This window comes from Vulpes lagopus, chromosome 3, assembly GCF_018345385.1.
Source record: "Vulpes lagopus strain Blue_001 chromosome 3, ASM1834538v1, whole genome shotgun sequence".
Taxonomy (NCBI): domain Eukaryota; kingdom Metazoa; phylum Chordata; class Mammalia; order Carnivora; family Canidae; genus Vulpes; species Vulpes lagopus.
The window spans coordinates 116505601-116527488 of NC_054826.1; the positions used below are offsets into that span (position 1 = coordinate 116505601).

The 21888-nt window shown below is 41.7% G+C and overlaps 1 long non-coding RNA gene across 2 annotated transcripts in view; it reads right to left on the minus strand.

The window, feature by feature from the left end:
• Window positions 1–361: 361 nt before the first annotated feature.
• LOC121488277 overlaps window positions 362–21888 on the minus strand; it is a 106128-nt gene continuing 84601 nt past the window's right edge. Inside the window, exon 5 of one of the 2 annotated variants that reach the window (XR_005987008.1) lies at window positions 362–476. This is a non-coding gene — a long non-coding RNA (uncharacterized LOC121488277). The remainder of the gene's footprint in view (window positions 477–21888) is intronic. The other variant, XR_005987009.1, reaches the window with a different exon arrangement.

Here is a 21888-nt window from a genome sequence, read left to right on the forward strand (position 1 = left end):
TACAGAATAACACCCAGTGCTCATCCCGTCAAGTGCCCCCCTCAGTGCCTGCCACCCAGTCACCCCCACCTCCCCCTTCTCCCCTTCTACCACCCCTAGGTCGTTTCCCAGAGTTAGGAGTCTTCCATGTTCTGTTTCCCTTTCTGATATTTCCTACCCATTTCTTCTCCCTTCCCGGGATTGAGTCCCACATGGGGCTCCCAGCAAGGAGCCTGCCTGTCCTTCTGTCTATGTCTCTGCCAATCTCTCTCTGTGTCTCTCATGAGTGGATAAATAAAATCTTTAAAAAAAACATCTCCAATGCCACAGGAAAATATTTATACTAACATGATAATCAGTAAAAGTTTTCATTTTTACTTACCTGAATATGGTGATGAAGTATCTGAGTTGGTGGATGCAGGGCTCCTCTTAGGGGTTTATTTGCATGAGGATGCTTTTCTGGGGCTAAGAAGTAAGAAGAGGTGGTAGGAGGATTCCTAGAGAGAGAAGAAACCAAGAGCAATTAAAAGAATGTAACAAGGGGCATCTGGGTGGCTCAGTCAGCTAAGCACTTGCTTTCAGCTTAGGTCATGATATCAGGGTCCTGGGATCAAGTCCCACATTGGCTCCTTGCTAAGCAGGGAGTCTGCTTCTCCCTCTCCCTCCACCCCTCCTCCTGCTTATGCTCGCTCTCTCAAATAAATAATATTTTTAAAAGGATGTAACAGTGAATCTGCATCTGGTCCTCAGAGTGATATTTTTGAGGCCTCCATGGACGAGAAGTTCTAGGCAGAATTGAAGGATCATAAATGTTGCTTGTGGGGGGGGGGAGTCTTTTTCCCCCAGATGATATACCATGCCTTTGACAGATGTTCTCAAAGCACTTTATGTTTCTCCTACAAAACACATAATAGACACTGTCAGCATATATTAAGATGATGTGCCATCCTCACTCACCAGTCCTGTCTGGTAGCCACTTTAAAGAGCATGTGGCTATTTAAAGTTAAGTGTAAATTAATTCAACTAAAACAAAAATCTATTTCATGGTCACACCAGTCATGTTTTAAGGGGATGAAACAGATACGAAACATTTCCCTCAGCACAGTCTTATTGGACAATGCTGTCCTAGCTATGATTCTAGGTCTTTCTCATATGCCATCCCTAGTTCTTAGAGTCTCGCTTATTACAGTGCTTCATAAACATTTTCTGAATGAATACAGTAATGAGATGTCTTCATTAAAAGTAGGACCCTGGGGCACCTGGATGGCTCAGTCAGTTGAGTATCTGACTTTTGATTTCAGCTCAGGTTATGGTCTCAGAGTCCTGGGATCCAGCCCCACATTGCTCTCCATGCTCAGGATTGTGTCTGCCTGAGATTCTCTCCTTCTTCCTTTTGCCCCTCCCCCCACTCATGTGCTCTTGCTCTCTCTCTAAATAAACAAATGAATGAATACAATCTTTATTAAAAACAAGTAGGACCTAACATAGCAAAAGACATAAAATCACACATCCTCCTAGATTTGTTCCTTTTTCTAACAAAAACTAGTTATGAATACATTTACTTGGTAAGCAATAAATAGAAGTAATGAGAAAAGAGCTCTGAACTCAGAGTAGACATCAAGGCACATGGCATCAGCCCTGGCAGCAAAGAGGTCTTGATCACACAAATCACATCCAACTTCACAGGACTAAATCTGAACTGGAAGCAGCATATCTCTGTCACTGAGGCCAGGGTGCTGGGGATGACAGAGCTGAGGACCTGACAAGTAGCTAGTCCATGCTCTCTTCACCACTGATATATTTTCCAGAGCTAAAAGAGATAAAGGTTAAAATCTTAATCATATATAGGGACATAACCCCTGTATGTTCCTGACTGCCACAAAAAAGGAAAAGGAAAAGGAAGAAAAAAGAAAAAAAAAAAAAGAAAAGCCAACAAGAACCTCAATGTGGAGAGGCAAGAAATTGTACTCTTATACTCCCTTACCTTCAGGAGATACTTAGATAAATGGTGATTTAACAGGTGATTTAACTCTCAGTCTTGGAGGGATGGTACCTTGTAAGTAACACTCGCTCATTCATTAACAAATGTTTACTGGGCATCTACTGAGTGACAGGCAATTTTTAGGCACCAGAGATATATCAGTGAACAAAAGAGAAACAGACAAAAATGTCTGTGTTCCTGAAGCTGACCTGCCAGGCAAGGTTTTAACATTGGCCGAATATTAGAATCATCTGAGGAGTTTTGAAAACTCCCATTACTTAGGCCACACACCGTCACACGGACACACACACAGAGATTCTGATTACAGTGATCCAAGATAAGAACTAGGAACAGGTAACTTCCCAGGTGGACCCAGTGAGCAGTCACCTGGCGAAACTGAGAACCACTGTTCTGAACCAGGGGTTCTCAATTTGTGGTCCCAAGACCAGCAGCAGCAGCAGCATCTCCTTGGTGCTTGTTAGAATACAAGTTCTCAGGCCTCTCTCCAGATGTACACAATCAAAAAATCTGGGCATAGGGCCCAGCAAGCTGTGTTTTAACAATCTCACCTGGTGATTCAGATGCCCACAAAAGTCACAAAAGTCAGCAACCACTGCTCTCAGCAAAATTAACTAGGGAGATAAGTTTTTAAAGATAGAGGAATCTTGCCCTCCATCTTTTCCTAATCAGAAGACAGGAATCACAAGAGCAGCCTCCTCAAGTTGGTACCTGACTGCCACGCCAGGTGGCAGTTTTTAGACGCTCCCACCAGCTGCTCAAGGCACTACGTTGCTAACTGGGGTTCCTCTCCCCACCCAGTTCCCTAGTTAGCAACCCACCCCCCCCAAACTGCCAATGAGGCTGGCACAGACATCCTTTGGCTGACTCTCATGATAGACTGCAGATGCAATTGGCCCCCACAGCCATCTGATGTCCTTATCTCCCACACTCTCACATACACAGGCCTGCCTCACTGTGGCACACATTTTACACACATACAGCATTTAACACAACACATGTAAACACATTCACCCTCTATGGCAAATATCACACACACACAAGCATGCATGGTCAAGCATGCACTCACATCCTACGTTGTTCTACACACACACTGAACTCATTTTACCAGTGATTCTCAAATTTGTCTGCATATTGGCCTCACTTGCAAGCTTTAAAAAATGCTGATGCCCAGACCACAACCCACACAAATTAAACCAGCAACTCTGGAGTTCCAACCCAGGTATCTGAGTTTTTTAAACTACCAATGTGGTTTCAATGGACAGCCAAGGTTGAAAAGTCCTGTTCTATGCCATGACTAACAGAGAGAGGAAGAGAGTCACAGCTTCTTTCAGAAAAGAGACAAGAGGGGGATCCCTGGGTAGCTCAGCGGTTTGGCGCCTGCCTTTGGCCCAGGGTGCGATCCTGGAGTCCTGGGATCGAGTCCCGAGTCGGGCTCCTGGCATTGAGCCTGCTTCTCCCTCTCCCTCTGCCTATGTCTCTGCCCCCGCCCCCTCTCTCTCTATCATAAATAAATAAATCTTTAAAAAGAAAAGAGACAAGATCCATGGAGGAAAGTGGAATTGACAGACTTCCAGAGGTCTCCTGAGAATCCTTTCAATCCTGATTACCTGCACCACACAACCAGTGTTACTTTTTTCCACTTGCTGTATGCCCATTAGTTGAAGACCACCAGGAACACACTTTGTCAACAATGTTGGGTTTACTGGCCCATCATAATGAGGGCAATGGCCCACCAAGGAGAAAATGCCATGAGGCATCTTAGTAAGAGAGTATTAGCAAGAACTTATTATAGGATTTTAAATAGTATGTGTTCTGGGAGAAGTTGCAAGGGAACAGGACTTCACTCTGGATTGGGTATGTCAGGAATTGAGGATGATTAATTGTATGATTGGGTGTCCTAATGAATCTTATCTAGTGGTCAAGAGAAATTAAGTAGATAAGGAAGCAGAAGTCACTCCCATAAGCCAGGAAATAGGATGCCTGGCCATTTCTAAGGTTTTGACAGTGGTCTTATATGATGTTGGTCATTTGTGCCACTGCCAGTGTTCCCCAGAGGAGCAGCAAGGGCCAGCTGTGAATGTGAGGTCTAGTGCTGGATTTCTCTTTCTTATCTCTCCTTCATTCTCCATGTTGACTCTGTATTGTCTCTTGCATCTTACATGTGTCTGCTTATTTCCCTAGAAAATAACCCTCACCTTCTCAGTCACCTCTCTGAGACATAGCACATATAATACTGGCTGGATGTGTAGACAAGAGAGCCTTCACATTCTGAAAAGTACACTCGTTTAGATTTGGAATCAGAAAATCTAACTTTTTTTTATTGGAGTTCAATTTGCCAACATATAGCATAACACCTAGTGCTCATCCCATCAAGTGCCCCCCTCAGTACCCGTCACCCAGTCACCCCCACCCCCCGCCCACCTCCCTTTCTACCACCCCTTGTTCGTTTCTCAGAGTTAGGAGTCTCTCATGTTCTGTCTCCCTCTCTGATATTTCCCACTCATTTTTTCTCCTTTCCCCTTTATTCCCTTTCACTATTTTTTATATTCCCCAAACGAATGAGACCATATAATGTTTGTCCTCTGATTGACTTATTTCACTCAGCATAATACCCTCCAGTTCCATCCACTTTGAAGCAAATGGTGGGTATTTGTCATTTCTGATGGCTGAGTAGTATTCCATTGTATACATAGACCACATCTTCCTTATCCATTCATCTTTCGATGGACACTGGCTTCTTCCATAGTTTGGCTATTGTGGACATTGCTGCTATAAACTTTTAATTCCTACTTTCTACTTGTTAGTATACAACCTTGCAAGTGGCTTAACTTCTGAGTTCCTCTGACTGAAGGTAAAAGGCCCCATCTTCCCCACTGGGTTTCTGGTGGCAGCAGATGAGACAACTCTGAGAGCACAAGAGGGTGGCAAAGTAGTAGATTCTCATGAAAAGGACATAGGGTAGGTAACTGGAGTGGAGAGATGATCGGTTTGACCAATACCTTGGTCAAGGATCACAAAAGACAATTGAATTACCAGATGGAACTCCAGTCACCTAAGTGACCCATCATCTCTTAAAAACAGGTTTCAATGTAAGCAACCAGACAAGGAACTTGCTTAGAATGCTATGCCTCAACATTTTCTGAGTGCTTAGTATGTGTTAGGCATTATGATGCAGAAGTGGAAAAAATAACTTTCTCTTTTCTAAGATTTTATTTATTTCAGAGAAACAGTGAGCAAGAGAGTGTGTGTAAGCAAGGGGAGGGGAAGAAGAAGCAGCAGACTCCCACTAGCGGGGAGCCCGACCACACAGGGCTCCATCATGACCCGAGCTGAAGGCTACTTAACTGACTGAGCCACCCTGGTGCCCCCAAAATACACTTAATTTCCATAGATGCTCCTAGTCTATTGGGAGAGAGACATAAATAAAGCAACTGCAATTCAGCATAATAATAATAATTTTAAAAAGTACTTGTAAGGTACAGTATAGCATAGTGCAGGGAGGAGTTAATACTATCAGGGGTTGGGGAGGAGTGACAGGAAGATCTTAGGGAAAACTGCACAAAAAGGATAATGCTTCACCTGAGTTTTCCCAGGATGAGCAGGAGCCTGCCAGGCAGATAGAGAGGAAGTGATCAGTATCAGGTGCAAAGATACAAGAGTGTAAAATACTCTGATGTGTTCTGGGATCTTGAAACACATTCATAAATAAGTCATCAAGCGGCCATCATATCAACTATTACATCCCCGGGCCATAATAAATTGTCTAGGGCATTATATTTACTTACAAATGGAGGGAGCAATTAATAGACACTAGAGCTGCTCCTGTCAGAGATTTCAGCCACTGTGATAGAATTCCAACCATTTACAAATGTTTATATATGGTATAGGCTTGTTTTATAGGTAAAGGTACATTCTATTTTCACTCTTCTTGTCCCATGTGTAAAACTCTTTGGAATTATCTATATGCTTAACTGGTTTCAGTGCTCAAAACCAGTTTTTTTTAAAACAAAAATTGCACCAATATTGAGATTTTTTATTATTATCATTCAGTCTTTAGTTAGCTGCTGTCTTCAAATAACTTATTCAGGAAGGGTCTGACCCCAGGGCACAAGATTCCCTCCCTAGACTCTTCTGAGTTTGGCTTCTAGAAAGTCAAGTTTAGTTAGCTATCTGTAATGTAACAGGCCATGAGAGAGCCCTGGGCCCTTCCCACGGACCTCGCTTTTATAGCAGAGACTCAGAAGTGAATTCTAGGAGTAGCTGCCAAGAGAGCTTTGGGCTTCACAAACCATGTGAGTGGCCATCTCCTGGGTAATCAAAGCTGAAAGTGACCTATCTGGCCAAATTTACTGGGTGGAAAGACCATCCTTTAGGGTATACTACATACAGATTAGAGGAGTGGGTACACTTCTACTAGGCCTCTGCTCACTAATAGAACAAATGCCTCTTCTGGGTGGATGAGGCAGTGGTGAAGACAGTTGCCCCAAGACATCTAAGGTCCCAATGAAATCATTTCATGAAATTGGAGCATGAGAAAAAAGCTATGGTCTAAATATTATTTTACTTTTTTAAGACTTTATTTATTTATTTATTTATTTATTTGAGAGAGAGACAGTGTGTGTGAGCTGGAGGGAAAGGGAGAAGGAGAATCTGAAGCAGACTCCATGCTGAGCAAGGAGTCTGATTATCATATCATGACCTGAGCCAAACCAAGAGCTGGCCACTTAACAGACTAAGCCACTTAGGCACCCCAAAATAATGTATTATTTTATACCCAAATTGAAATTGGCATGTTAACTAAATTAAATGTAATTAGACATTTGACTTATTTATCTCCATCTCTAGAAATTGATATTTAAGTTGGCAAGGGAAAAAAAGCATTTGTCTCATTAAGAAAATGAAAGTCACTGTATTTTCAGGGATACAGAAATATTTAATACTCGGCACTGTGAAGAGGACCTGGGGAAGACCCAGGGAGGATCAGGAAGGAGGATGAGTGGCTTTAAGCCCGTGGTGCTGTCTCCATGTACCACCTACATGGAAGACTTAACATTCCTGGTCTCAGCTTCTCCTCTATGACCTTTCCTCTACCTCTTTCCATAAAAACTTCAATGTCCAAGACTCTGTGTCCTTAATTATTTTTTCTTTTTTACTTTTTTACATCAATATCATGGAGGTATAATTAATGTAAAATAAGATGTATTCATTTTAAGTGTATAGCCTGATGAGTTTAGACAAATGCATGTGCCCTTTTAACCCCCATCCCAATCAAATATGAAACCGTAAAGAGTGTCTTCATGCCCTTTCATGGTCAGTCCTTTCTGTCACTGCAGTCATTTCCCCATTCTAGGAATTAATATGAATGGAATCAAACAGTATATGCTGCTCTGTGTCTGGCTCTTCTGACTCAGAGTGATGTTTCTGAGATTCACCCATGTTGTTGCATGTACTGGCAGTTTATCTTTTTCATGGCTGAGGAGTATTCCATTATACAAATCCACTTCTATTCATTTATCCATTCATATGGTAAAAGGCATTTGGGTTTTTCTCTTTTTTGAATATTACACATAAAATGTCTGTGAACATCCAAAGTCCTCTGCTTCCTTTGTCCAATGTTGGAAAACAGTTATTTCACATAATATCAGGTTGTCTGATACCCTATAGTGGCTCCGTTATGGGCACAACAGAATCATCTTTAAATCCCGCCAATAGATTTGCCTTCCTGCCCCTGATCTGCTATCCTCATCCTCCTTGGGAATGTGTTATTTGACTCTACCCTAAGACACCCCTGCTTGCAAAAAGTTTCCCATTTGCCATGCTACTGCCTTGAAAATGGAAGACAGGTATCTATCAATCAGGTTTGGTAACGAGGTTAACTTCACCAGTGACAAGTCATGTCGATGGCACATACTCCCAACATGATGCATGAGAAGGACAATTCTTTCTGTGGTATCCTTCCCCAAAACCTATATGACTAGTCTAACCAGAAGCCCAAACTGATGGACAGTCTACAGAACACCTGACCAGTACTCTTCAAAACTGTCAAGAAACAGAAAGACTAAGAAACTGTCACTGGACCAAAGGAGACTCAGAAAACATGACAACAAAATGTAATGTGATCTCCTGGACTGGATCCTGGAACAGAAAAAGGATACAAATGGAAAAACTGGCAAGATCTGAATAAAGTCTGAAGTTTGGTTAATAGTGATGCACCTGTGTTAGGTTCTTAGTTTTGGCCGATGTACCATGATAATATAAAGTTTTAACAATACAGGAATCTGGGTAAGGGGTATACAGGAACAATCTATGCCATCTTTACAAATTTTCAGCAAATATAAAATGATTCTCCCCACCTCCAAGTTGTTTGAAATGTTAGACTTTAACATTTTGGGCACATAAGGGCCATCCAAGCTAACCCTGCTGTGCCGTCCACTACACCTGCATTTCCTGGGAGAGGCAGGCTAACCTCTGTGTATTTACACATCTTATTCTACCTCATTTCCCTTTTGTGTAGATCTGCCTGGGATTTATGATTATTTAACTGCTATCTCATTGGTATTGCCAAAAATCCTTATTGGGGCTTTTCTGCACAGACTGGCCAATAAACTGCCCCAACAAGGAGAGGTCTAAGCCGAGAAAAGATGTGTTGTAATGCACATTGAAGTTCAACTATCTCCAGGAAGAAGGTAAAGCCAGAAGGGGACATGGACCACTCAAAGCTCCATGGGCAGCAATATGCCAATGTCCTGCCTCTTCTATTACTTCCTCTCTTCCCCTGGAATGTAAAGCTCCCTGGTGTGGGCGAGGCAGCCGTCTTACAAACCCAGTGCTGGGCTCCAGTTTTATTTCCCAGGGTTAACGATCTAAATAAATCTGCCCTGCCTTACCTCTGCTAAGCTGCTTAGAAACGATGCTTTATAGTCAACATAGATCAGATTGGTACTTTCTCCCTTTGAAAGTTGCCGTCAGAAGTTCTCACTCTACCTAATGAACCAATATTAGTTTAACAACATGTTGTTAGTTAAAAACAGAGTTTTATGCAAGTTTTTTTTTTCCCTAGGGAGGGGGAGAAAGGAATACTCTACTTGCAAAGCCCCCAAAGCAGAATAATAGTCCCAGAATTTATAGGCCTCCCTTAATGGATATGGTGAAATATCTTTTAAGGGTGTCCTTCCCTTAGGGATCTCACTCTTCCTTCAAGCAAGATCTGACCACAGATAACTTTCTATAGCCCAGGCCATTTAGCTTTCATGTGTGGAAGAAAACCTTTCATTCTGGTTCTCAATTGGTTTTTCAACCCAAACCATTTTCCTGGTAAGTCAATGTGAATTGTGTGCCCATGAAAACAAAAGCCACATCTCCTGGTGGTTCCAGCCAAAGAGCTAGGGAAGTATTTTTGTTTGGGTTCCTCTAGAAGCAAATCCTGAAATTAAGGATTCAAATGAAAATAATTTATTAAGAGGTGATCCAAGGACACATGAGTAGGGTGAAGAGAAGTGAGACAGGGAGGGGAAGAAAACCAACATGAAGGGTGTGTTACCAGGCAAATTACCATTGCAGGAAACTGGGGCTTAGCCATACTGGCATGCTCCGGGACCATGGTGGAATATGCACTATTGAGTCACCCAAAAGGGCTGGAAATTGTTCCCTAACTTTCAATTATCATAGGTTGGTGCCTATGAGAGGTGTCCCACTCCTTCCAATTTCTCATGAGCATGGGCAAAGTAGGCTCCAGGGACCATAAAGACCCTTTGAGCAAAGAGACCCAGGTGCCAACAGCTGGAAGTTAGGCCAACTTGCACAGAAAGAGTGAGAGCAGAAGGGATGTGGGTGGGACACCAGGGCACCTGCAAAAACAGTCAGTCAAAGCAGAAGTGGAGATGGAGCCCAGCCTTTCAGCCCTCTAGCCATGTTGCGGAAATCCCATTTCTGCCCTTGGCAGCAAGACACATTTTTAAATATGGCAGGCAGGTAGTCCAGCTCCAGAAAGTGTTAGGCTGAATGCAGTGTGCAGTGCTGTGGCTTCCCTTTCTCACTTTATGTGGTCCTAGGAAATGGCACAGTAGAAAGATGACTGAGCCAACGGGTCTGATTCTGCCAGTATTGGTGACCTTGGGAAAGCTGCTTAACCACTCTAAAACTCAGTTTCCTCCACCTGTGAAGTGGGGCTAAGAAGTGTCTCATTAATACCTGAATGAAAGTTAATATTATTTGAAGTTTGTAATTGAGAAAACTGGGGCATCTGGTGTTACTGAGAGAATTAGATGAGATAATATGTTCATAAGGTAAATAGCCTACAAAGATAGTGTTAATAAAAACTTCATAAGAGAAGCCTTTTCAAGACCATCTTTTGGAGGATGGTTCCAAAAATACAGTCATCCCAAGGCTTTCCTTGGGTATTTAGGGTATTGTCATCAATGTATGAGAATGGACACTAGCTGTAAAGAGCTAAAAAAAAAAAACCATAAACACCAAATGTAACCCATTGTTCTTGTTTGGATCCTGTTTTTTTGTTTTCTTTAAGATTTATAAAAAAAAAAAAAAAAAGATTTATTTATTTATTTGAGGGGGCAGGCAGAGGGAGAGAGAGAATCTCAAGCCCGCTCCCTCTGAGCACAGAGCCCGACTTAGGGCTTGGCTTGATCCCAGGATCCTGAGATCATGATCTGAGCTGAAATCAAGTGTCAGATGCTTAACTGAGCCAGCCAGGTGCCCCTGGATCTTGGTTTTTAAAAGAACAGTTATGCAATTTGAGACAATTGCAGGTATTTAAATATGGACAAACTTAATAGATGATATTAAAGAACTTAATTTTGTTAGGTGTGATAATGGTATTGTGGTTACTTAGGAAAATGATCTTATTCTTTGGAGATGCAAAGTTACAAATTTAGGGGTTAAGTGTTGTGTCTATATTTACTTTAAAATGACTGAGTAAACTATGGCAAAATGCTAATGCTAAGGGATAGCTATATGTGTATCTATTATATTTTCTATTCTTCTATAGGTTTGAAAAGTTTAATAATAAAAACTTCCCAATGTTTTTAGGCATTATTTAAATAAACATTTCAAGCATCAGAAAACTAGATAGTGTACTTTGGATTTATCTATGCTGTTATATAGCAAACCCCAGTTCATTTATGTAATTGAAATTTTTATTGTGATCATTGTAGATTCACACGCAGGTATAAGAAATAATCCAGAAAGCCCCTACATACACTCTTACCAATTTTCCCCAATGGTAACATTTTGCAAAACTACAGTCTAATATCATTCATAATCAGGTATTGATAGCAATGACATCTACTGATCTTATTCAGATATCCCCATTTTTTATCTATTTGTGCATATTTAGCTGTATGAAAATTTATCTCACATGTGTGGGTACCTGTTTCCACCACCACATCAAGATACAGAACATTTCCATCACCCCAAGGATCCCTCATGTTGGCCTTTCATAACTATACCCACCTTGTTCCCCAATCACACCCCTCCCCATCATTAAGCCTTGGCTCCTCCCATTCTAAACTTACATCATTTCAAAAATGTTTTATAAATAGAGTCATATGATATATAAGCTAAAAAATCAACATGCCGTGAGAGGTAAAAGTGAACCAGGAACCAGAAAAACTGGTTTTGAGTCCAAGTTCTGCCACCAGGTAGATGTATTTCTTAGGTATATGCCAATTTATCTCAGCTTCTGTTTCTTTAACTGTAAAACCAAGTGGCCACTTGCCTTCCAGGGTACAAGGCTTGGACCAGGAGGCAAGAGTGTCCCCTTGGCAAGAGCCCCGGTGTCAATCGTGGCTCCTGGAGTTAAGCAGGGCACTATCTCTACCCTGCTTCCAGGCTGCCATCCTTCCTCATTTTAAATGAATATGCTGGCATTTGGGGGTTTTCTCCATTTCTGCAAGCCTGCTTGAATCAAGCTCTCTCCTCTATACCTGAGAGAATATTCTGCTCTCCTGTGCTGATGCTGAAAGCTTCTAAGCCTGAGAGGTCCTGGATCATACATGATAAATCCATCCCCAAAATAAAAGCCACCTTTTGAGGCCCCTTGTCAGATAGTTAAAACTCTTCTGGTGACACCCTGACTTTACTGCCAACTCATCTTACACTTGAACAGACGGTTTGAGCTTTTCAGGGTCTGCATTTCACGTACAAAAAGAGGATATGCAACAATTGGAATTCCGTGCCACCAAAATAAGATGGATGGCTGCAGGGACAGAATGCTTTGCACTCTTACCGTTTAAATACGTGACACACCGAACCTCTCTCTTTAGCCAAAGTGTGACTCCAACGTCACCTGATTTATGTCCAATTATTTATTCTGTGGTAATGCCTTCTCCAATTATGGATAGATAATTGCAGAAGAGGAAATGAAACCCAACATGCCGGGCTAATGTGAGATCATTTTATGGGCAAATTCCTGGCTTGGAAACACTTGCTGAAATGGGGCACAGGTGATTTAGTACAATGAAATCAGGGAGACAGGGCCCCCTTTAATTAGCTCCTTAACTTATTTAATGATGCATCGTGGATCCTGAAAGCTGTTATTGTTTAAGGGCTTAATGTGCCATACAATTCAGGGAAAGTAGCCTGGGAAGCAAAAAGGGAAAATGCTGACTTCCCACCCAAGATCCCCGTGAGCCCTGCTCAGCACCACTCGCGGTCCTGGTGATGCTTAATTTGCTTTCTTTCGCCCTTCTGTGCCTCAGATGTTAGTGGAAAGATCCTCTAAGTAACTTCATGCTGCCATTAGCCTCAAAAGTCTACTTTACAACTTTGCCACTATGTGCATTTCTACTTCCTGCTTCGGCACATCCATAACCGACAATGAGGAAATCACTTTTTCCTCTGAAGTCATCCTTCGTCTTGGGTTAAAAAAAAAAAAAAAATCAGAGTCCAAAAGAGATGAGCAAGAAATATAATTATTTTTCTAAAACTGAACTTTTTATTCCCAGAGCTCATTTCACAGGAAGCGTCCCAGGAACTTTAGAGTTCTCCTTCCCCTGAGGTTACCAGGTCACCTCCAGGCATGGATGGCTTCCCCCCTCTGTGGAGTGGCAACATGCATCTCACCCTAGTTTTCTGGGTGAGCACTCAGGGATAAAATGCAGCCCTCCTACCAGAGCAGGCAGGCACTCTAGATGTGGAGTGCCTGGAGTCAGGCTTTCACTGTTTCCTCTCTAAGCCTGGCTGTGTTGCTGGCAGTGCCCCCATTCCATACATTTTTCCAAGTTCAGCTTCTCCTTGTATCCATTCCTCTTCTCATTCAAGCTAGGCACCTTTGGATGGCCTTTTCTACATGAACCGAAATGCTGGAGATCATTGATGACAGAGTTTGAAACATGGAAGGAGAACTCAGAAAGAATTTGGCACTACTCCCTGTCCTTTGCAGTCAGGAGTGGGGGGTTGAGTATGATCACAAAAAAGAACACAAGAGAGTTTTCTGAGGCAATGGAAGTGTTCTGTACCCTGGCTATGGTAGTGGTTTTAAGAATACATACCTGTGTTAGAGTCTGTAGAACCTAGACACACGCACAAATTACTTTTACTATATGACAATTTAAAAAAACAAAATTAACTTCAAAAATCTAGAACTGGGGTACTGGGTAGTTCAGTGGTTGAGCATCTGCCTTTGGCTCAGGTTGTGATTCCAGGGTCCTGGGATCAAGTCCCACATCAGGCTTCCTACAGGGAGCCTACTTCTCCTTCTGCCTGTGTCTCTGTCTCTCTCTGTGTGTCTCATGAATAAATAAATAAAATCATAAAAAGAAAAAAAAAACAGAACTACCAAGTTTGAGGTTTGAGATCCCAATGTTGGTCTCCTGACTCCTATAAAACTACTCCCCAGAACAACAACTTAATCGGCAAAGCAGGTCCAGACGGCAAGGATGCATATATGTGTGACACGAAATGGAGCACAGGTGATTTCATACAATTATATCTACAGGACATCATATAGATGATATATATGTGTGTGTCCCTTCCATCTGGATCTGCTTTGTATATATAGTATATATATTCTTCTCCCAAGAGCTTAGCATAGTGTCTGGTATGCAATTGGAGACATAAATATTTGTCGAATGAAAATGAACGAGCAATGTGCATACAGAAAGCACCATGAAAGAATGCAAGTGAGATGCCAGGGATGCAAGTGGAGACAACTTGAACTTCCAGCTGCCAGCACTCTCTCTACCTGCTTACTTGCTTCATGCTCCTGCCAGGTGGGGGCTTGGCTAATTATCTGTGCTCATAAAAAATCAGTGCTATGGGAAGCTGTCATTTTTCTGCCTGTCAGTTGGGAGGCTTTCAAATCACCCATAGTGGTTTTTACTCTGACCTGACCCTTAAGCTCCATGTACATATATGGCCTACAGTTTCAACATCCTGATTTCAGTGCTTTCCAGGTGCCTCAAACTCCACATGGCCAAAATGGAACAGATGAGTGCCTATCCATCCTCCTCCATCCTCCAGCTAAAATTCCAAGCAAAAGCCAAACGTCTGTATCCCATTTCTGTAAATGGCACCACCTTGCCTGCAGCCACTTAAGCCAAAAACTAAAATGTCACTCATGATTCTTCCCATTCCTTCATCCTCCCATTGCCAATCCATCCGCTCCATCAACCGTGTCATCTCTCTCCGATCTCTGCCCTCCCCTTATCACTCCCCTCCTGGTTGTCACCTCTCACCTAGAGAACTCCCAGCTTCCACACTTGCCCTGCTGCAGGCCATTCTCTGCAGAAGGAACTCTTTAAAATGAAAATCACAACATGCCAACAAAACCTACAGTGCTTCCCTTCATGCTCAGAATACACACCAGTGGCAGGCCCTCTGTGGTCTGACCCCTGGCCTCTCTCCCATCCCATCTCTCTGCACTTGCCCTCTCTCTCATACTCCAGCCACTTTAGCCTCTGAACTGTGTATCAACTATGTCAATCTCATTCTTCGGGGTCCCTACCCTGACTGGTCTTTGGCCTGTACTACTCTTCCCCTGAACTGCGGAGGGCTGCCTCTTTACCTGCAGGTTGCTTCGGATTTGAACTCTTCAGATAAGACTTCTTTTAACCACCCAACCTGAAAGAGCCTCTTTTTTATGAAGAGTGTTTATTATTTTCATCATAGATCTGGATATTCTCATTTATAAAGATAAGTTGTCTATTGTGTTCCTCTGGGATTTGAGGTTCTTTGTTATGTTATTCTCTGTGACACCTTCTTTCCAAGAACAGATCACATAGTAGGTTTGCAGCAAATGTTTGATGAATGAATCAATTGGGAAGGAAATGCAAGCAAAGCACGCAAAAAAAAAAAAAAAAGTAATTGGGATATCCACAGAGAAATTCTCAAAGACTCCACAAGCTGGTTGACACATTCTGGGGGAAATATTTAAAAGAACAATTGCTAAGGCACAAAAGACTTCAGTAAAAAACCATAGCCCAGGGGCAAGAATTCCCTTCTCTTTGTATGCTGTAACTTCAACACTCAACCTTTAGGAGCTTCTTCCTTCGGCTAGGAGGACACCTTCTCTGAGGGTAAAGAGCAGGGCATGTATTCAGGGAATGAATTAGAATGTTTATTGGGCCATATCCCCAAAGACAAGACCACTTGTCTCATCAAAGTTACAACTGTCTCCAAAGCACGGAAAAGGCTCTCCAATCGGCAATTTACATGGGCAAACTTAACATATTGTACGATGTTGATTTATGGTGACAATTAAGAACGTATTACCAAAGTCTATTTCACCATTAACATCCCTGGGGACAGGATAAATTTTAAATCTTCCGGCTGCTTCTTCCCTAAAGGCTTAGATCTTGGCTAAGGATTTAGAGATTATAAATTTAACAAAGGATGAAAACTGAAAGAGGAGAGTCTTGAACAGCAAATAATGAGTTTAACCAGCATCTCAAGTTTTCAGCAAGATTTATAATGCTTCCCTGCCTAAGGCCAAGGAATCTTTTATTTTGAAGTTTATAGCGCTATTGCTTGTTCTTTTAGATCCAGATGTGAGAGTCTGGCCCTGGGACAGGATTCTCTGTGGAAGTCAGTGGTCACTGCTTCAGTAGAACTTTCCTTCTGAGGACCTTTCTGGAGAATAGAATAGTGACCAGGACACAACAGCTGTCATTTGCAAAGACCTAAAGAGGCATCTCTGGCTTGAACAAGTGGCTTGATGTACAGGCCACTGAACTGCATACTCATCCAACCAGAAAGCCCAGTGATTAGAATTCCAACACTCTGGATTATAAGAATCCTGGGGTAAATGGTTCTATGATGAGACAGGTTGGATTTTCACATCTGGTGAGGCAGGGTCACCTTCAGGATCACTCATCACCATAAAGGAATACTGGAAAAAAACAATCACTGTCTACTCATGATTGAACAGAGTTTGAAAGTCAACTGTACCTAGGTCAAACTTTCTCAAAGTACAGCCCACAGACCATCTGCATCAGCATCACCTGGGGTGCTTTTAGAGGATGAAAAAGCCACTACGCCAAACCTGGAGGTGAGGTCTAGAAATCTTCATTCTTAACATGCTGGACAGATTATTCCCATACACACTAAACTTTAGAAAAGTCTGATCAAGCTTGACTGGGATGGATGAGAGATGACCTCCCAAAACACCAATTCTAGGCAGAGGTCTTGGATACCACTAGTAAGTACTTCTCTTTGCCTTTGGTTACTTTCCTCTGAAAATGCAACCATCATGAGGGCCTCATGGAGAGAAAGGAAAATGAGATTCCTGAAGAACATTAATTTCTTCTGAGATATTTACCCTCCATTGGACCACCCACTAGCATGGCAATATTTCTATGCAATCCTGCCTGATTTTCACTTGAAATATGTATCTACAGGATACCTGGCACTCCACTAGGTGCTAGAATATTTTTAAAGACTAAAACAACTTGAGTAATGAATATCCGTAGTAGAATTTCAGGTACCATGAAGGCTGGTTGGGGGAAACATTTTAACTTGAACTATTTATAAACAATACTACCTTATCCCCTTCCTCACTCTCTCCCGAGAGAGAGTCATATAAAGGTTGGCCTGCATGACCATGTATCGGATACTAGAATCTAGCACATCCTGTAAGTCCAAATTCCCAATGTTGTCAGGTCATGAAGTTTTCAAGCATGGCATTTTACCAAAAGGGAGAACCATCCACCAAAGCAAGGTGTATTATGCACACACACATACACATGCACTAATAAGCCTAGGATATGGACTGTTATGCTTGGCAGGGACTGGTAGAAGATGGTGGGTACAGAGGAAGATGATGGGCACAGAGTTTACCCATTCTGGTCACCAGAAGCTTAACTACAATAATCAGTAAGTACTAGAGCACCTGGGTGGGTGGCTTACTTGGCTAAGTGGCTACCTTCGGCTCAGGTCATGACCTCAGGGTCCTGGGATTGAGCCCTGCATTAGGCTCCCTGCTTAGTGGGGAGTCTGCTTCTCCCTCTGCCCCCCTTTATCCCTGTTCATGCTTACTCACACTCTCTCTTCTCTCACATAAAATCTTTAAAAAATTAAATTAAAAAAAAAACAGTATCTAGAAATACCAGGCAGCCACCTTTCATAACATAAATATTTCTCTTACAAAATAAATTTTCATAATGTGAACTGGACATGATATGACATAATAGGATGATGATCATGATAACTAACATTTATTGGGGATTTACTTTGTGCTCAAGAAATTTACATACATTATGAGTGATTCTCATCACTATGCTGAGTTAGGCAACGTTTCATCTCCATCTTACAGATGAGAGAACAAAAAAATTAAGTGACATTCCAAAGCTATACAGCAGAGAAATAAGCTGGGATTTGAATCCATATGGCCTGACCCCAGAGGAAACTTTTTCTGAAAAGGCTAGATACTACATGTTTTAGGCTTTGCAGGTGATAGGATCTTTGTTGTAACTACTCAACTCTACCATTTGACAGACATTCGACAATAGATGGCTGGTGCAAATGAGCATGGCTATGTATCAGTAAAACTTTATTTATGGGCACTGAAATTTGAACTTTCTAGAATTTTCACACATCATAAAATATTATTTTTATTATTTTATTTTTTGATTCTTCCAACCATTTAAAAATGTAAAAACTATTGTTGTGGCTAATACAAAAATGGGTGATGGGCTAGATTTGGTTGGCTGGCTATAGTCTGCAGACTCTTGCTCTATATCACTTTCTAGTCATGATATCTTGGGCAGGTTTCTCAATGACTCAGCTTTTTATTCTTAATCACTAGGCTATGATACCTTGACTGGCAGTGTACAGCGAGTCATTTCCTTACTCACATGCTCATATTGTCATTTAAAAATATTTATTGGATCATCGCAATGGGCTAGAAGCTGAAGATGCTAGATTCAGTGCAAGTGTCTGATGGCAAAGTACAGAGTGCTATAGGACAAGAAATACTAGAAAAAGAAGCTTGAAATGTCTCAAATGCATCACAAGAAGAGAAGTAGAGAGACTTCTGGGACATAGTTGCATACCAGGAGGTGGGCCCAACGCATGTTGTCATTCATCCTACTCTGGCGTGGTCCTCTTGGGAGACTGATGGATTATCTGAATCACAGAACCTAGGTCACTGCTCTAATTCCTTGACAAAAGATGTATTTGTTTTATGTTGCTGTGTAACACAGTGCCATACACTTAACAGCTTAGAACACACATTTATTATCTCACAGTTTCCATGGGTCAGGAGTCTGGACATGCATAGCTGGCTCCTCTTCTCAGGGACCTACTAGGCTGTGATCAAGGTATTAGCTGGGCCACATTCTCATCTAGAGGTTTGACTGGAGAATAATCAGCTTCTGAGTTCATTCACATTGGCAGGATTTAATTTTTTGAGGCTGTGGAACTTGGGGTGGCTTGCCTCTTCAAGGCTAGCAGGAGTAAGAATGATTCTTCTCAGAGCCATACAAATATAAATACATATAAACAGTTAAGGGAGTGACATCCCATCACCCTTCCCATATGACATAGCTTAATCAAGGAATCCATCATCTTTGCCATATTCTGTTGGCTGAAGCAAGTTGCAGGGTCCTCAAATACAAAAGGGAAAAGGATCTTCCAGGGCACTATACCAGGAGGCAGAGGTCATGGGGGTCATCTTAGGATTCTGCTGCCACAGAAGACTTCTGGCACACAGGACTGATATTGTAAGTGGGTCATTGTTGTCTACGTGCTAAAAGAGCTCAGAACACCATCTAGCACAGAAGGGGCTTGATCATTACCCTTATCATTTGCCACTATAATTATTAAGAAGGTCCCATCCATAATTCATCCTGCTCAGAGTGTCATTTCTCTCTCCAAGGTGATTTGGGATATTGCTATGCAGAGAGCAACTTCTCTTCTCTCCAGGGATTTCCACTGAGTCCACATTCCATTTGATGTCTTGGAATCTTTGAGCCGACCTAAAGGTTCTGTGCCGTATTACTGTCTAGGTGGAAATGCTTCTGTCAGAGATGAGTTATGTCAACTTTTGACCATAGCCTTTGAGCTCCCAAATTCCAAGTGCTAATTTGCTTTGTTCCAACAAATTCATCTAACAATCTTTTATTATGTGCCTACTGCACATCAGGTGTTCTGCTTTCTCCTTCTTGGCATATTTGCTCCAACTCATGTCCCCAGAATTTTCTGCCATTTTGACTGTTTTAATTTGTATTCAGTGTCACTTTGTTCATCATTCTATTTAAGATTGAGTCAATTTTTACAAGCAGTATTGAAGGTTTGAAGTGTCAGAGAAATAGCACAACTCACTGACCCTCTCTTAAATAGTGTAGGACTGAATTTAACTAAGCTTTCTTTCCTTTCTTCCTCTTTATTTTCTACTATCCTTTTCTGCCATTGAGATTCAAAATTGCTTTGTGTCCACCCTCTTAGAATCAACTCTCAGAAAAAAGGGAGGTACCTGGGTGGCTTAGTCAGTTGAGCATTTTACTCTTGATTTCAGCTCAGGTCATGATCATGGGGTCCTGGGATTGAGCCCCAAGTTGGGCTCCGCGCCCAGAGTGGAATCAACTGGAGGATTCTCGCTCTCCTTCTGCCTCTGCCCCTTCCCCAACTCATGCACACATTCTCTCTCTCTCAAGTAAGTCTTTAAAAAAAAAAAAAAAAAAACAAGAAAAAGGTAAAAAGAAAAAAAAGAAACCTCTGAGGCTTTAGCTGACTATCTTTAATTTCTTTTTTTGTGCTTCTGATTTCCTGAGACTACTTTCTGATTCAAGTGATTGTTACTACATCATTAGTAATAACAATATTAATATTGATGATGTTAATAAAAACTGGCATTGCTAGAGCTCTAATTATGTTCCAGAATCTGCCCTAAGACCTTTTTATATGTAGAATAATCTCTGCAAAGCTTCTACATGATGCCAGGTTCTGTGCTAAGCCCTGTGTGTAGAATGGGTTACCTAAACCAGCCTCATTCTTTTGCTCCCAGGGCTCACTCCCTGCTGAGCACTAAGCCATATGAGATTGTCAATATTCAACCATTTTTTTCATTTATAAGAGTGGCAATTCCATATGGTTCAACCTAATAACATGGGCTTATATTAAATGATTACACAAACAGAAGTACAATTATTATCTAAAAGCCATGCATAAACAGTGTGGGGATGTGAAAGCAAAACAGGGGAAACTGACTAAATCTCAGTTTCAGGATGGTGTTGGAGAGATACTTCTCTCCAGCCCTATGTTGCTTCCCAAATGGGGAGAATCCCATTAATGCACAGCTCTGCCCTCCCTCCACCTCCTCCACTGGTGAGTTAGGAAGAGGACTGTTTCTGGATTCCCTTCCTTCTCCTTCCTCTCAGTGGTCCACTCTTAAAGAAATATCTGCTTTTCTTGCTCCTCCTTGCTTATGTTTTTCTTTTTACTGTAACAAAATACAACATAAAATGTACCATTTCCCCCATGTTAAGTATGCATTTTAGTGGTATGAAGCACATTCACACTGTTGTGCAACCATCATCACCATACATCTCCAGGATTTTTTTCTTCGTCTTCTCAAATTGAAACTCTGTCCCCATTAAATATTTCCCCATTCCACCCTCCCCCAAGCCCTGACAACCACCTCTACTTCCAGGCTCTATGAGTTGACTATTTTAGATACCTTGTATAAGTGGGATCATACAGTATTTGTCTTTTTGTGACTGTCTTATTTCAATTATCATCCTGTCTTCAGGGTTCATCCACCTGGGAGCATATGTCAGAATTCCCTTCCTTTTTAAGGCCAAATAATTTGCCATTACCACATATACCACATTTTCTTTATCCAACAATCAAAACACACTTGGGTTGTTGCCCCCTTTTGGCTAACCTGTAAAATATTGCTAGGAATATGGGGATGAAAATATCTGTTTGAGTTCTGCTTTTAATTTTTTTAAAGATTAATTTATTTATTTAAGAGAGAGAGAGAGAGAGCACAGGCAGGGAGGGGCAGAAAGAGAGAGAACAGACTCCTTGTAGAGCTTGGAGTCCAACTCGGAGCTCAAACTCACCGCCCTGAGATCATGACCTGAGCTGAAGCCAAGAGTCGAACACTTAATGGACTACGGCACCTGAGGCCCCCTCCAGCTTTCAATTCTTCGGGGTATATACCCATAAGGAAATTGCTGGGCCAAAAGGAAGTTCCTATTTTAATTTTTTGAAAAACTACCATACTGTTTTCCACAGCAGCAGTTCCATTTGAAATCCTCACCAGCAATGCACAAGGGGTCTGATTTCTCTACATCTTTGCCAAGATTTATTTTCTTTTCTTGATAATAGCCATCCTAATGGCTGTCAACTGGTATCTCATTGTGGTTTGAGTTTGCATTTCCCTAATGATGAATGATGCTAAGCATCTTTTCTTGTGTTACTGACCAACTGTATATCTTCTTTGGAAAAAT